Consider the following 14,239-nt stretch of genomic DNA (forward strand, 5'->3'; position numbering starts at 1 on the left):
TTTGAGGCCTTAAAAACACTTTAGAAACAATTTGGGACTAAATTGGAATCAATCAGGAACTTCATGAAAAAGCTAGAAAATTTGAACTGCAGGGGTCACACGATCGTATGGCCAGGTCATGTGACTCACACGGCTAAGACACAATCGAAGTAAGGACACACGGTCATGTCCTAGCCCATTTTCGTGCCCGTGTAACTTTTCAAGTTGGGTCACACGGTGAAGCGACAACCCCGTGTGTCAGGCCATGTGCTAGGCTGTGTAACTATCTAACTTGCAAACCGTAAAACCTATAGGGGACACATGGTAGTGTCACATGGCCATGTGTCGCACACGGCTGAGCCACATACCCGTGTCTCAGGCCATGTGTACATGAAATTGGCCAAAATCAAGTCACTTCCATCACCATTTCAAGCTTCTACCTAAACAAAATTTGAACACAACTTCAAAGGCTCAAAATCTTACCAAAACATACAAAAAAATGACCAATTCAATAGACCATTATCATATAACCAATATGCCATACAAGGCACCTCAAAAGAAAATGTACAAACTTACCAATCATGCATATACTTGATCACATTTCTACCATTACGCATTACTCAACTTTTACCAAACCATACCTCAAATATAACCATTAGCATTTCACATAACTTACCATTTGATTCATACCTTTCATGCATCATAACTTAGCCATATTAACACATACCAACAAGGCATCAAAAGCACCAAAAGTACATCAACCAAAATAACATATACATGCCAAATTTATCAACTAACATTCAAACACAAGTCCACCTATACATGCCATTATAACCTTAGTCAAAACATCAACAACTGATGATATAATCGCTAGATAGTGTGATAGATCTCTGACGAGCTTTCAAACCGATCGAGCTTGCAATTATCTATAAAACATAGGACAGAAAACTACGTAAGCATATAATGCTTAGTAAGTTTATAAAACATGAAAATAACTTACCATTTCAATGCATACACTTAAAATTAAACATGATACAATCCAAGCATAAGCTTGCCACAAGCCTAAGCATCATCCACAACACATGTTAGTGAATCAACTCATAATTCACATGAATCAACATAAGGTAAGTCATTATACATGAACAACTTCATTTGAAATAATCAATTTCATGAACATAAGTATACTTTCATTGAACATTTCATTTTTAATCATTTTCATAGATTCATGACATAAGTCATTTGAACACTTACCGTTCCTTTCCTTTCCATGCCCGTTGAACCATTTAGAATAACATCGAATACGCAGGAAAGCTCACACGAAATATGCTAAACATATAGTCGTAACATTTCCTTTTCCTTTACATCGTTGCTCACACGAGCTGAGAAATGGGTCTGCTCACACAAACTGTAGATCGGAATGTAAGCTACATGATGCTGCTCACACAAGCTGTAGAGTACTCACAACAAAAGCAAGACCTCAGCCATCAGTAGGACATTCAAGACCAACACCCGATACATGAAAACCCTAATGACATGTCATTTGAATCCTACGTATTCCTAAGGCTCAAACGGGGCTCGATATTCATCGTAACATGGTTGGATTTCCCCCATTTAATTCATGGAAAATATAAATGAATATATTGATCAATATAACATTAAAACGTTATTTAATCATGATCCGTACGAGGTCTATCTTGATCTAAATAGGAAAAATAAATCCATTTAATACTTATACTATTCAATTCATTCGAAAATTCATATTTTTGTAAAATTACAATTTTGCCTCTAACATTTTAACTTCTTTAAAATTTAGTCATTAAGCTCGAAAATTCTAATTTAAGCAATTTCATCCTCAAATCATGCAAGCCAAATTCACTAAGGACATCTACCAACTCATACAAATCATCATTTCATGAATTTAACATAAAATTTTATCATTTTTTACAAATAAGTCCCTAAATAATAATTTCACCAAAAATCTATTTACAAAACTTGTTTATTTAACAACAAGAACTCATAATGTTCCATCAAACATCAAAAATCATGCAAGAACATCCATGGAAAAATCCTCAATTTTTAACAATTTTGCAAATTGACCCCCAAGCTAGCTAGATTAAGCTACAACGATTCTGAAAACATAAAAATCATTAAAAACTAACCTAAAAAATGATCACATGCAAGAACATTGCTAGTTGAATCCTCAAGGTGCTAAAATGGAGGTTTTTTTCTTTATTTTTGGTGAAGAAAAGTCTTAAGAAAGATGATACCTTGTTTTACATTATTTTTGTTTTAAGTTAATTTATTAATTTACAAATTTAATCTTTATTTAACACCAAAATTTCATTAATACATAGCCATATACATCCACTAACCTCTCGAATGATCTAATTAACATATAAGTTCTTTCGTTTTAAAGTTTCATAGCTATTTAACACCTTTAGCTACTTGAACTACACTTTTGTACTTTTTACGATTTAGTCCTTTTTACTTAATTAAGCATGCAAACGTAAAAATTTCTTAACGAAATTTTTATTCGACCCTACTAACATTCCATAAACATTAACATAATAATTTACTCATCAGATTTGTGGTCCCAAAACTACTATTCTGATTTCACGAAAAACGGGTTATTACAGAATTAAAGTAGTTAATACGAAAATTTTATTATCGTGAATTGTATCTAAAATCATACATTTTACACTCATAAGAAACTTTAAATTGAAGTCTAAACCTTTATCATACTCATAGATAAAACTTATATAAAAACAAATAAGTAAAGGATTAAGTTACATCCGTACTAGAGCATAACGCCTGATATTTGGATCGGACAAATCAGATTACGTTGAGAGCATTACATTTGGCATGATAAATGAGTGTCTAAGCTCCAAAAATTTTGCATCACCTCCCGGATCCCATTTTAAGGGGATGGACCTCTCCTCATTAAATATATCATTGATCATGAACTTTATGCTTGGAAACAAGATGTTGTTCGTGAATTCTTTTCACAAGTGCAATTCAAAGCCATTATGAAAATTCTTATTGGGCTGATGGCTACTAAAGATTCTTTAGTGGGGGATTTTTTACAATTTATGGTCTAATTGTTTATATTGGGATATCGATGACTTGATGACTCTAAACGAATATTTTTTTCCTCTAATCCCTCTAATGTTGGTGCTGATGAATAGGAAGTGGGTTGGAAAATTCTTTGGAAATTAAATGTAGCACCCAAAGTGAAACCTTTCTTATAGAAACAGTGTTATAATGCTCTAGCAACTAAGGAAAATTTATGCTTTCATTTCTTACATGGATATTCAAGTTTTCCAAGATGCGGGGAGAAACTCAAGGCTATTGAACAGACCTATTCTTTTGTCCCTTTGCTCAAGCAGTGTGGGGTGCATCCGGATTCAATTATAGAGCAAGACATGAAGGTTTCTCAATCTTCAAAGATTGGTGGAAAAGTATCTCCACTTCATTCCCTTCTTTAGATTCATTTTGCTCTAAAATTTTAGTGTCCTACTTTGTTGGCATGTTTAGAAAACTAGGAACCAGTTTCTTTTTGAGCAATCGTCTCCATATCCTATTGAAGTTTGGAATGATGCTTTGTTCGATTTCTCATCTTTAAATACTTTATTCGGCTACACAATGAGTCGCACAACCGCATGCTTCTAGATGGACAGCTCCTAATCTTTTGACTGTGAAAACAAACATTGATGCATCTTTTGATCCACATTCTAGTAAGTTTCGAATTGGTAGAATTTTCTGATATAGTGATGGTAATATCATTGATGTATGGAATGTGATTTTTTACGTTGCTTCGATGGAATTGACAGAAGCCTTGGCCATAAGGATTGCATGCCTTAAAGGCAAGGGAAAAGGGTGGAGAATAATATTTGAATTTGACTATTTTAATGTGGTCCATAGGTTTAATTCATTCTCTTCTATGACCTCTTAGAATGATTTTGTGGTGGAGCAAGATATCTTGTCTTTATGTAGGGATGGCAAAAAAATAGAATCAGACGGGTTTTGACCAACTCAATCTATTAAGGTCAGATTTTTTTTTTTTGAAAAATCAAGTTCAAGGTGGCTTAGGTTGAGATCAGGTTTGGGGGTAAATCCGCCTTGCTTGACCTCAAGATATTTACAAAAATACCTCTAATATATATTAAGTTTTTTCCTTTCAATAAATAGATATATATAAGTTTTAAGTCTAAACTAAAACTAATACTTATATTTACTTCAAAATAAAACAATTAAAAATGTAATCATTTTACTTCAAAATAAAAAATAAAATAATTAAATTAAATTTAGGTCTAGTTTGACTTGATCGGAGTCGAGATCTAGGCGGAGACGAAATAGATTGGTCAAGTTTCGGGTAAGGCCTTGGATTTTTGCCCGCCCCGTTTCTATCCCTACCCATTGGCACTGCCAATTAAATAGGGTATCCCCATTTGATTCATTGGAATAGAATAGAGTTGAAATGTAATGCTATTATGTACGAATGAAATAGATGTGTAAAGGAATAAAATAAGTATAACAATAGTTTGGTTCGATTGAATGAAATACATAAGGAATAGATGAAAATGGAAATTTCACCCTTACATAAAATAATATTTTAATTTATATTAATTAATATATATAATTAAATAAATTATTTACTACGCTTCAAAAAATTATTAACTAAAATATAGCATAAATATTAAACTTATATTTAAAATATTATATTTAATTCTTTAATATATTAAATTATTAATAATTCAATACTAAAAATTATAATGTATTATTTCTTTTCCATATGATTGGGTGAATTACCCATAAATGTTTATTTTTAACCAAATTTATCGGATTAGGTCAATTTTTTTAAATGTACCGAAACAAGCTGATTTTGGAATATGTGTGTGAAAACGCGTCCAATTGGATGCGTTTTCAGAAAATTTTGTAAGAAAACGCTTCTAGTTGGTTGCGCTTTTCTGCTCAGTCTTGGACGTGTTTTCAACAAATTTTGTAAGAAAATGCTTCCAGCTGGATGCGCTTTCCTGTTCAGTCAGCAAAGCTCATCCATCTAGATGCATTTTCCCTAACAGCTACCCCGCAACGGATACTCCCAAACAATTGAATTCCAACGACTCCCCCCCCCGGCAACATTATCTTCTTTTCCTTATTTAAAACCCAAATTTCCCTCTCTCTCGATTCACTCTCAACTCTCTCTCAATTCTCTCTTAATTATCACTCAATTCTCTCATATCACTCTTATTTTTTATTAAAATTTTCTTAAGGTTTTTTTAATTAATTTTGTATTACAATTTTTATTTGTATTTATTGAAATTCTTAATGGAAAATTCTCTTATTCGCTTCTCCTTTCAATTCACTCTCAATTCTCTCTTAATTCTCACTTAATTCTCTCAGTTCACTCGATTTTTATTAAAATTGTTTTAAGGTTTTAATTAATTTTGTATTACAATTTTTATTCGTATTTATTGAAATTCTTAATGGCAAATTCTCTTATTTGTTTAGATGGCAACCGCATTTTGATTGTTCAATTGCAAATGGTAAGAAAAAATTTCTATTATTTTTAATAAAGTTTAATTTAATTATTAAGTTGTTATATTGAAAATTAAGATTTTGTATGCTTTTTTATAATTAGCTGAAAGATTGGATTTTGGAGACACATATTCTCAATCTATTTGCTCATCCATCATTTTTAATCGAACCATACTTGAGATATGCATGATTTTTATATATGGCTCGTATGGGTAGGGGGTGTAAATGGACCCTACACTTGTTAGCGAATTGGTGGAAAGATAGAGACCCGAGACACACACATTGTATCTTTTATGCGGCGAGTGTACAATCACACTTGAGGACTTGTAGTTACAGATCGGGTTACCGGTGGATGGATCGGTAGTGACTAGGTTAATTGTGTGCGAGCAAATGTTAGGCAAGGTTCCAGATATTATTTTTGGTGCTCGGATATATATGAATTGGTTGAAAATAAATTTCAACGAGCTTGATGTGGGATCGAGTCCACTTGAAAGAGAACAACACGCTTGGGCATACATCCTTAGGATTATCAAGGGTCTTCCAATGCCTGATAAATCGTGAAACCTTGTCCATTTAAGGTGACTACTACAACTCGTGGACTTTAGAGAAGTGGGTCGACTCAATGGGGGGTCAGTTATGTTGGCGACGTTATATTGGGATATGTTTCGGTGATGAAACCATACAAAATTAAAATCGATAGTTGTATATAACTACTGCAATCATGGGTGTGGTATCGGTTGCCTCTTTTACATCCTCAATTTGACTATGCTTATACATTCTCACTCATAATAAGGCAAAATTCATTCGATAATATAGTAACCATGATAAAATTTTTAAATTTTTGAATTTTTTTTAACATCTTATTTGAATAGGTGGAATAATGGCCCGAGTTACGTGGGACTATTGGATAAGCTCAAAGATATACAACTAATCTTAGATCAACGATCGAAAGTGAAGGTTAGTATTTTAAAATTTTCAATTATATAATATTGATGTAATTGATTTAAAACTTAATAGTAAGTATATAATTACAATTATTATTGTACTATAGTTTGAATGGACACCATACTCCGGTCCGAGAATTCAAGCATGCATCTCATCTAAGTTCTTAGTGAATCCCAACATATGGCACGTGTAGGTGTCATTGGTAGTGTATGCTATGGTGGAGATGCACAAATCTGATCAAGTTATGCGGCAGTTTAGGTGTAGGCAAACAATTTTGTCCGCACCCCAAGACATGAAAGATCTACATAATATCAAATTGCGGGGGAGAACCGATGAAAATTTTCCTAAATTCCATAAGAAACATATCAACATTTAAAACCATAAGTACAAATTTATACCAAATCGTGAACTCATTATCACTCAGGAATTAGCGTATGATCCAAAGTACATGCTAGGTTTAGACACCATGGTAAGCCATATCTACTATCGGAGGAGGTGAGTGGTAGGCAACGTCATACGAGGAGGCCACAACGATTGCCTAGGAATCCAAGGTCTAAACCAGCTATTGAGGTGAGTCCATCAACGATAGCAATACAAAAAGAGGCACTGATGGTCGCATCACCCCTCAGTGAGTATAACCCGACTTATTCTAGTGCTTTCACTAACCCAATTTTTTTACACAAGCATCACTCTTTGCACCACAGTTCCCTATTTCTACACCGTCCTCGAGTTTTTTTTTTTGCACCACCACCTCCGCCCCATCATATTACATGTCAATGCATTCGACATTTCTGCCACTTTCGTATCTTTCGGGTATGTTTGCAGCACAGACGACAAGTCCATATTTTTGGCCACTAGTGTATGCGACACAATACACTTATACACAAATACCAAGTTGGACCATCTTCACAACCACTTGTTCATAGAATGGAGGAGACATGATAGTAACCAAAGAGCACACTGCACTCAAATACAAATAAAGAAGAAGAAGAGGAGTTGGAACCATAGCTTGTATGAAGAAGAAACCTATCTCGTAATCGACGACCATCCCATTGTAGCACACATTCGGTTTGATGACACAAATATTGGATATGAAATGTTTTGAAATAAATATTGTTTTTAAATCAAAATTGACTGATGTTGTCATTGCCATTGTTAAGTTAAGATTTATTCGGTCATTTTATATGAATATTAAAAATTTGTGCAGAGATCCAGTTTTTACGAGAAAAATGGAACAAAGTTTTCTCTTGTATTGTTCTGTACAGCGCATGAATTACAATAAACTGATATTTACAAATTACCAAAAAATTAAGAATCAATAAATCAATAAATTTCTTGTAAACAATTAATAATTTGGTTAACAAGGTCTTGTCCTCAAATCCTCCAAATGTGGACATGATGGCCTTATATGCCTTGGCTTTCTACAATAACCACAATACCTTGGTAGGTTTGTCATCTCCCGAATATCCATATTATTGTGTATCCGAGTAGAATTTTGTCGACCTTTTAGTTTTTGACTCAATGAAATATTTGGTACTAACTTGAAAGGAGCGCTCGATACTGGCAATCACGTACTTTCATCTGAGACCAATGGGAATTCATATTTCTACATGTTATACATGTTCTCTAGTTTGTACACTTTGTCCACATAGCTCATGCAATCCAAACGTATAAAGGAAAATGTTGAAATTGCATGTGCACATGGAAAACAAAGTGCATCAAATCTTCTACAGTCGTAGGTCCGTCGTATTAAGTTTACACGGTACGCTCCACTAGCAATACCTTGGTTGGGTCTATCGAAATTCGTAACCTAAAACGATAGGTTTGGGCATGAGTGACACACTAAATGCATACAGTTCGTTCTATAGCCTATCTAATTTCTTTTGTAATGCCCTCGCACCAAACATGACCACCCTTCATATTTTTCCACTCGCTTTGGAAATAACACAGGTTGTTCGCACTGTTGCGATTGATGGTGTGCAAATTTTCCAACATTTGATGAAAACGATGTTGGACAAGCTCGTACCCAGTTGAGGAAAGTAAATGGTTTATCCATTAATATCTACATCTAGCAAACCCTTCAATATCGGGCAATTGAAATAGTGGTGAATACATACCCATGTTAATTACTTGAGCACATTGAGATTCAAATTCTTGTCATCCGTGGTAGTTCGCATCCACATGTCTTAAACAATACATATGGTCTGTGTGGTCCCAAAGACTTCCCTATCATTCAATTGCGACCAGTATTTTGGTTCCTCTATCAGAGATAATGTGTATATTGGGTTGGGGGACAACATGCCTTCTCAAATTAGACATGAAGAAATCTCAATTGTATATTTTTTATCCTAGTGTTATTGCAAAGGCTATTGGTAGGATTTTTATTACCATCCAGTGTTAGAACCAAGAATAACCGATGTTGATATCTCCTGTACAAGAAGGTTTCGTTGATTTGTACCAATGGCTTACAGTACCGAAATGTTTCTCGACATTAGTTAAAAGTCTAAAAGAAACAATGGAACACTCGACATCCATAGACCAAATGATCGTTGTAATACGCAGGCTCTATTTGTAGTCCATATATGCAACTAGGTACGTACCAATGTAGTACTTCACATCACTGCCACAAATCATTGTACGACAATTCCCACCTGTTATGCATCTTCTCCAAGGCTTTCTGTCTTGCGACCCACGCCTTGCGATATGATGGTGTGTAATTGTACTGGCTACGAATATTTGCAATTAAAACTGGCACGATAATCCTAGGACTTGCATTCACCATAGCTAAAATTATGTTCACGGTCGTCTCCTAATCCAATTTCAGGTGATCCTGTGTAATACCTGCAGTAACATAAGTGCGTTAAAAATAGGAATTCAATACCACAAATATCACACGATCTTGACGCAATACTCGTAACAACAAATGTATGCAGAATAGTATATTTCTTTATGGTCCACAACCTTGTCTTTTTCTTCACAAAAGCCATGATTTTCCATGGACATCTGTTGTCTCAAAGTGTATATTTGGCCTCAAATTTCTCCAATTGAGATTTAACACCATAGATGTTTACCCTGTTCTTTATGTAATATCGCTTCACTGCTACAACAAAAGCATCTTTAGAGGAAAACTTCTTACCCGTTTTTAAATTACCAACATCTAATGAAGAACTCGTATGGTCTGCCATTCTGTGTGAGAGTTTTTGAAACTCTAACCCTCCTTCTGTTCAGAGGTCCACATTATGCATGTGGGTCGAAGGTTCGTAGATCTTCTTTAGAAGCTTTATCTAAACCTTCACCATCTGAACCTCCATCTTTTGATTCAATTAGAATCGAGGATGGTTCAAAAAATAATACAATTTGCGAACCATTCAGCCCGAGCTCTCGGATTGGATAGTTATTAGATTTAGTGCCCTCTTCCATCTTAGCCCCTAACATGTCCAAGGTTAGATGTCCCTTCACTGGTGGAGGTTGTAGGGAGTTCATCATCCATTATCGTATAGTTGTCGGTAAAACCAACATCACCTATGGATTGCCTACCGGTGGAACTTGATTTCATATCCCTATAAGTGTTCCCGGCGTAGAACATTAGCCTCTCGTAGGTAAAATCAAAACCACTGACAGAGTGTCGTGTCAAGGTGTTAAATTCTTGGTTATTGCCAAACCCTGTCTACTAGACATTCTAGCTATTGCGGTTGAAATATAGGGCTAAAACCGATGAATGTCTTCCCATTGATGACTCTGGGATATCATTAGGGGTGTTCTTAGTTTGGTTAAAACTGAATTAATTGATCAAACGATCTAATTTGGTTAATCGGTCAATGGCTGAATATACTTCAATCGGAGGTTAGTTAATTTTTTGAATTTCAGTTATCATTTAATTCGATTCAAAATCAGGTAATTAATTGAATTAACCAATTAGCCAAAGACTTTTTTGTTTGGTTGTTAACTTTAAAGATTTATGTAGTGTTTCTAATGTCTTATTTGTTGTTTTCACCTCTATTTAAAGTTTTTTGAACTATTCAAAACAAGAAAATGAACATTAGCAATGTAATTATTATATGTTTTATACTTATTTTAATCAAAAGATAAAAAAACATATAAATTTTGATTAATTTAGTTAACTGATCGAATTAACTGAAATATTTTGGTTCGGTTAATGTATTTGAAAAAACTTCAACTCGATTAACGGTTAAAGATTTTTACATTTCAAGTAATTCAATTAATGGTAATTCGGTTCAGGTATTAACCGAACCGACCATTTGAACACCCCTAGATATCATAATGGGAGCTTTCTAACAAAGCCATGAACTCACCGCACAACCGTGCCATTGGACTCTCAGCTTCCTCTTCTGCTCCAAACACTCAAACTGGAACAAATGTCGACCTCCAACTGCCTTCATCTATGTTGTGAAACTCCGCATATAACTTGAGTATTAGTGATCCAGTAGTAATATGTATCTGAACCATTGCTTCCATTGCCCTTGTGCCTTTGAGATCAAAAACCTCATATTTGATACGATCCACTAACATTAAATATCTATATTTAAATGATGATACTCTCATCTGGGTTAATCCGCTGACTTTCTGCCTAATTCTTCCACAAAGCTCGAACAACTATATGCTCGAGTTCAAATCCAACTGTGTTGTATATTTCGATGAAAAAATGACCCTAATGTCGGTATCACGAATTTCACCATCGTAATAAACAACAGCATTAACTCGTCCATTCATTTCAACGAAATAATCTATTCCATATGTCTAAAACAAAAACATTATACTTGAAATTGCCTTTTCCTTATGGCGTCTCCAAATTGAAAACGATTGATTTATACAGTTGAAGTTAAATTAAAATTATGCAAAAAAGCGTAAAAACCTGCCTAAGCTGAAATTATTATCTCGGGACTCCGGGGATATATGACTAATTTTGCAGGGGTTGATAATAGGAGAGTGAAAACACTCCCAAGAGGGCGTGCTTTCAGTGGCATGTAAGAAATATACACTGAAAGCGTGCCCAGTTGGACGCATTATCAACTGACATGGAATTGAAAGCACACCCTCCTCGAAGCGTTTTCACTCTCCCATTGTCAACCCCCTGCAAAATTGCCCCTTACCCCGAAATTGGTCAGATATCTCGAGATAATATTTTTAAAAACAAGCATGTTTTTTAATAGATTTACTCGTTTCTTTAAGGGTGAGCAAAACTTGTTTTGATTCGAAAAAAATCGAATATCAAGTTAATCGAATCGATTTATTTAAATTAACTCGAATAAGTAATTCGAGTTTCAAGTTCGATTCGAGTTGAATTTTACAATTTGAATAACATATTAGTGTAAATACCCTTTGGGTCACTGTCAATTTAGAAAATTGACAAATTGATCTCTCTCCACAAAATTTTTTTAAAAAAAATTACACGGGTAATTTTAATATTTTCAAAATAATTTTAAATTTCAAAATTTATATTTTAAAATATAAAAATTATAAAAAAATCCTAAAGAATATATAAAAAAAGTTAAAAATGTAAAATGTAAAAAACCCTTAAACAAAACCTTACAAACCCTAAACCGATCAGGAAGAGAAAATAAAAAAATGTGTCCAGTTGGATGCACTTGCTGACTGAGCAGGAAAGTGTTTTCCTGCAATATCCGTTGAGGGATACCTTTTCACACTCTCTCCCCAAAATTGACCTATTCAAGTAAATTTTGAAAAAAATTGACCTAACCTTTTATTCTTCCATTATTCTTCCATATGATCCCCCATTTATTCTTCCATTATCTTTTTTTCAATGCTCTCCTCCCTTGCCAATTGCCTCTCCATCTTTCTCATCTCTCAATTTTTTTTCTCAATCATCTAGTTTCATTAATGGTGTAGAGTCATTCAAAGGTTCTAGAAAAGCTTGTACTCACTTTACATTTTCATCCTCTATTTTATCCATTTCTCTTCTCTCTAGCCTACTCCTATTCATGTTCCCGTTCCCATTCTCTCTCCATCTTCCTCATCTCTCTGGGTTTTTTTTTTTTGCTCAATCATCAAACTTCATTAATGAAGTATAGTCATTCAAAGGTTTTAAAAAAGCCCGTTCTCACTTGCCATTTTGATCCTCCATTTTTTTTCTCCATCTCTCTTCCCTCTAGCTTGTTCCTATTCTCATTCTCTCTCTCCATCTTCCTAATATTTTTATTGTTCTTTATTCAAGAACCCAAAAAAGCCAATTTTAAGAACAACTATATGCACCACCGATCACTGCTACATGCACTGTTCATCGCTTTATCAGTTCATCTCTGACTCCATATTTTCTTTTTTTATTAAAAGAACTCATGATTTCCTCATTTTAGATTTGCAAGCTCAACATCTACTTCCTATATTTCTTTTAGCTGAGAGAATTTGTTTTTTTATAATTTAAAAAAAAATAAAAATTGTTAATTTTGACTTTAATTTGTGATTCATTGGTTTGGGGTAGAAATAACGGTTGTATAAAAGGAATTTTGGGAAAACTTTTTTTGATCTGTACAGTGAGAGTTTGAATAGCCTTTCTGAGCCCTTACCACTGAATCCCTATTACAAAACTTGAGGGAATAGAGGTGCATTAAAATTTTGCAGAATCACTTAAACAGTGAAGCAAATAAGTGAATTACTATAGCGCACAAAGAAAGCATGTAAATATACAGTAAAAAACTGCGTACAAAGCATCGTAAAAAATAATTATTTTTATTTGTCTTCAATATTCTAAGCATTATTGTTAGAGTTGTGTGACCCAAATTCTAAGAGATTGCTTGCAAGTCAAGTTAAACAAAATTATATTTTCTTTTTAGAAGATTTCGTATTTATTAGTATAATATATTTAGCATTTATTCGTATTGTTTATTTGACTTACTAATTTAGCCTATAAATAGGCTCTTTTACAATCTTAGAAATATGACACCCATTAGATTAGAACTCATAACACGTTCAGAGAATTTTGTGTTTACGTTTTGAGGGTTCTTTGTTTTTCGAGTTTTCGAGTTTAGTTTTTATCTCCATCTTTTGTACTCTTCGTTCTTTTGCCATTATAGTAAAATTATATTTGCCTGTGGTTTTTATCCTCTTTGGAGGGTTTTTCCACGTTAAATTTGAGTGTTCATCTTCTCAATTTCTTCTTCTATTTTTACTTGTTTGTTGCTTAATCGGGACGAGCCTAACAAGTGGTATCAGAGCTAGTTCAATTTTCATAGATCAGCCAGTTCAAATATGACAGCAATAAGGTTTGAAATTGAGAAGTTCGATGGTGAGACAAATTTCAATCTATGGCAAGTTCGGATGATGGCAATTTTAGTTCAAAATGGCTTGAAAAAGGTTGTTACAGGGAAAAAGCCTGAGAATCTAAATCAAACAGAATGGGAAGAGCTTGATGAAAAGGCCTTGTTTGCAATCCATTTGTGCCTCGCGAATACAGTATTGCAGGAGGTATTGATGGAGAAGACCTCATCCGCCTTGTGGAAAAGGTTAAAAACTCTTTATTCGACTAAGTCTCTGGCTAACCGTTTAGTGTTGAAACAACGTCTATTTACGTTTCGCATGAACTAATGTGAGCTTCTTAGAGATCACATCAGTCAATTCATTACTCTTTTAAATGATTTAAAGAACGTTGAGGTTCATATTGACGATGAAGATCAAGCTATGCTATTATTGTGCTCTTTACCCTCTTCATACAAGTCTTTCAGGGAGACCCTGATTTATGGCAGAGACAAACTCTCGTTCGAAGATGTAAAGGGTCATTTCTTGAATAGAGACAAACTCGACA

This window comes from Gossypium raimondii, chromosome 10 (genome assembly GCF_025698545.1).
Source record: "Gossypium raimondii isolate GPD5lz chromosome 10, ASM2569854v1, whole genome shotgun sequence".
Lineage (NCBI taxonomy): Eukaryota > Viridiplantae > Streptophyta > Magnoliopsida > Malvales > Malvaceae > Gossypium > Gossypium raimondii.